Source organism: Elephas maximus, chromosome 10 (genome assembly GCF_024166365.1).
Source record: "Elephas maximus indicus isolate mEleMax1 chromosome 10, mEleMax1 primary haplotype, whole genome shotgun sequence".
NCBI classification, from domain to species: Eukaryota; Metazoa; Chordata; class Mammalia; order Proboscidea; family Elephantidae; genus Elephas; species Elephas maximus.
In genome coordinates this window covers 29,170,570-29,174,216 of record NC_064828.1, presented here as the reverse complement: position 1 = coordinate 29,174,216, position 3,647 = coordinate 29,170,570, and the positions used below count along the sequence as shown (strand labels likewise).

Below are 3,647 nucleotides of genomic sequence, written 5' to 3'. Positions count from 1 at the left end.
CTACTCTGTCCTATAGAGTCACTATATGTGTGTCATATTAAAAGCCTCTTATATCTTATTCTATGCGTAATTTTCATATTTCCTTACACAGGTTTCTAAGTGCTGCTATTAACCTTCTCCAAAATGCTTATTGCATAGGATCCTATCCTTTGAGAAAATTCTGAAAGAGGAATGAGAAAGACTTCAACGATTCGCAGTGTCGCATCATATCAAGCACTTTCAAAGTTCTGCAGTGTTCAGCAGTAAAGATTATTATTTATTTAATATAATAATGTAATCTGAGGAACTTAGAAATGTCTTTTTAAAAAAGGAAAGAAAGAAATATCCCCTGGGAATTAAGTAATAAGGCCACCTCAGTCATTGTCGCTCTTTTCCTCTGTATACCTCAGGAAGTCATGAATATGTCAGGAGTCAACACAGTAACTGAATTCATACTCCTGAGTTTCCCTTGCTCCAGACAGGTTCAGGTCCTCCTCTTATCATGCTGTTCTCCGTGACCTACATCCTGACACTGATGGGCAATGGGGCCATCCTCTGTGCCGTGAAGCTGGATCACAGGCTCCACAGCCCCATGTACATTATGCTGGCCAACTTCTCGTTCCTGGAGATCTGTTACATCAACACTACTGTTCCCAATATGTTAGGTAACTTCCTTTCTGAGACTAAAACCCTCTCTTTCACTGGCTGCTTCCTCCAGTTCTACTTCTTCTTCTCTATGGGCACTACTGAGACCTTCTTTCTGCCCCTCATGGCTTTTGATTGGTACCTGGCCATCTGTAGGCCTCTCCACTATCCGACCATCATGACCAATCATCTCTGCATGAACTTGGTGGCCATCTGCTGGGTGACAGCCTTCCTCTGCTACCCAGTTCCTATCTATTTTATCACACAACTCCCTTTTTGTGGCCCCAATACCATTGACCACTTTGTCTGTGACTCAGGTCCCCCTCTGACCCTGTCCTGCATCCCTGCCCCTGGAATTGAGCTTTCTTGCTCTATACTGAGTTCTTTTATTATCTTCATCACCTTTTTCTTCATCATTAGGTCATATACCCTGGTTCTGAGAGCAGTGTTATGGGTCCCCTCAGTAGCTGGTGAGCATACGGCTTTCTCTACCTGTGGTTCCCACCTAGTCATGGTGTCTTTGTTCTACGGGACCCTCATGGTGACGTATATCAGCCCAACCTCTGTAAATCCAGCTGGGATACAGAAGGTTGTAACTTTGTTCTACTCATCAGTGACCCCACTGGTAAACCCTCTGATCTACAGTCTCCAGAACAAGGACATGAAGGCTGGCTTGAGAAAAATTCGGCTGTGTGTGAAAATTCATCAAAGTGAATGAGAGAAAATGAGTGGACAGGATCAGACTATTTTTCCCCTATTTCTATTTCCAAGTAAAAGGTAAGCTTCTGTTCATGTGAACCTACAGACCCAGACCAAAATTCATCAATTTCTACCTAGTTAAGGAATGAATAAGAGCATCACATTTAAACCAGATCTTGCCTGCAAATCAGGACTTGGTAGCTGGTAAAATGAATTAAATGACCTGGATATCTGGACTTTCGAACTTTCTCCAATAATTTCTTTCCCTTTTACGTGTGATTTTTTACCTACTTCCTGACCTCATGTTTTTGTTTTGTATTTACCTCTGCTCAGTGCATATTCCATTCTTATGCCTGGTTTTTTCCAGCCTAGTGTGTCTACTGTGCTCCTAGCAGAGGAATAAAGCATTCACATCATTGAGGCTCAGGTAAAAGGAAATTAGTGCCACTCAACAAATCATAACTGAGCTAAAATTTTTATTTAATTGGCATCAAAATTGCTAATAATGATCTAAAGTGCTGCCTCCCAAGCCTTTCTCTTTCACAGTTACCTGGAAAACATTTTAAAAGATCAGATTCCCAGGCCTTTCCTCAAATCTCCTAAAACAGGATCTTTAGGTGGACCCTGAAAAATTTTTATTTTAATGCAGTCAGGTGATTCTGATGCATCTGGACCAGCACCAGTCCACGGACTGCTCTTTTAGAGACACTATTTTAAATAAGTATGTGATATAGGCAGAGATATAAAAATCTTACATTAGTTCTGCTCTTAACAGGGAAAAGGAAAGAAGCTACATTGAATACGGTGACAAAAACACTTAAGAGAGTAGAAGCTTTCTTCCTGACCCCCATCCTGATTCAGCTTTCAAGACCTCCATTTACAAAATAAGAAGTAGATTACATTCTTCTTACTTTTCCCTATCTGTGAAGGATAGGTAAGATACCTGGAATACTGTTACATTTTTAAAGATTAGCTTGCAGTGGCGTTACACCTTGGGGTTAGTTTCCAAAGAAGGAACATTAAGTTGAACACACTGTCCAGGATGGGTAAAAGCAGAAAGGGAAAATGTAGAGTGATTCTAAGATATTGAGGGAAAAAAAGGCAGATTCAAAAGAATTTGATGGCACTCCAGGTGATTTGGTCTATTTGCTCAAAAAAAAAAAAAAATTGGTCTGTTGGCATCTGGGGTCAATGTATTACATTCCTTAATTCAATAAACATTTATTGACAAGACCAAGTCCTCGACTTCATGAAGTTACATTCTAGTAAGGAAGACATGTAATAAGCAGTTAAACACATAGGTCTAGAATTTCAGTAGTCATAAGTGTTATAAAAAGAATAAAAGGGAGTAGGAATATTAAAAATTTGGGGATAAATGGGGAACAATTTAGATAACATGATCAGAGAATGGCTTTTTAAGGAGGTGCTATTTCAAAGGGAGGGATTAAGCAATGCAAAGGTCTAGAGGAAGCAAGTTCCAAGTAAGTGTAGGTAGATGTTTGGGGTTTTCAAAAAATAAACCAAAAAAAAAAAAAAAAAAACCACTGCCGTCAAGTTGATTCTGATTTATAGGGACCCTAAAGGTCAGAGTATAACAGCCCCATAGAGTTTCCAAGGAATAGATGGTGGATTCAAACTACCAATCTTTTGGTTAATAGCCAAGCTCTTAACCACTGTGCCGCTGGGGCTCCTTTCAAAGAATAGAAAATGTTGCTTTGGGCTACACAGGAAGAAAATGGTATATGAGGCTGGAGAAGTAGGCAGGATCAGATCATCTAGAACCTCCAGGCGACAGTAAAGAGTTAGGATTTGATCTGAACTTTTGAGGGAAAATGTTCAATACTATGGAAAACCTGGTGGCTAAGAACTAGGGCTGCTAACCAAAAGGTCGGTGGTTCAGATACACCAGGCGCTCCTTGGAAACCCCATGAGGCAATTCTAATCTGTCCTATAGCTTCAGTATGAGTCAGAATCGACTTGAAAACAAGGGGTACATTTTTGTTTTTTGGTTTGTTCAATACTATATATAAAAGGAAAGTCTTAATGAAAATCTCACCACCTTCAGAAAATATTCTTAAGAATGAACATTTCTGGACTATAAGATTTTGTGTTGTTACTGAAGTCAAGTCTCCAAATTTGTACTGAACTCCCTTTTAAGCAAAATGAGGAAAGGGGGAAATATTATGTGTATATGATTTTCATTATCTGTGAAACAAATGGGTTTCTCAGAGGAAGTAAAATTCTTATACTCCTTGTTGTTCTTGTTGTTAGCTGCCATTGAGTTAGCCCCCTTACTCATGCACAACAGAGCCAAATGCTGCCTG

The 3,647-nt window shown here is 39.6% G+C and overlaps 1 pseudogene; it reads left to right on the top strand.

Annotated features, from left to right (window-relative positions):
* The first annotated feature begins 395 nt into the window (after window positions 1–395).
* LOC126084513 (olfactory receptor 11H6-like) lies at window positions 396–1,342 on the top strand (annotated as a pseudogene).
* Window positions 1,343–3,647: the final 2,305 nt, after the last annotated feature.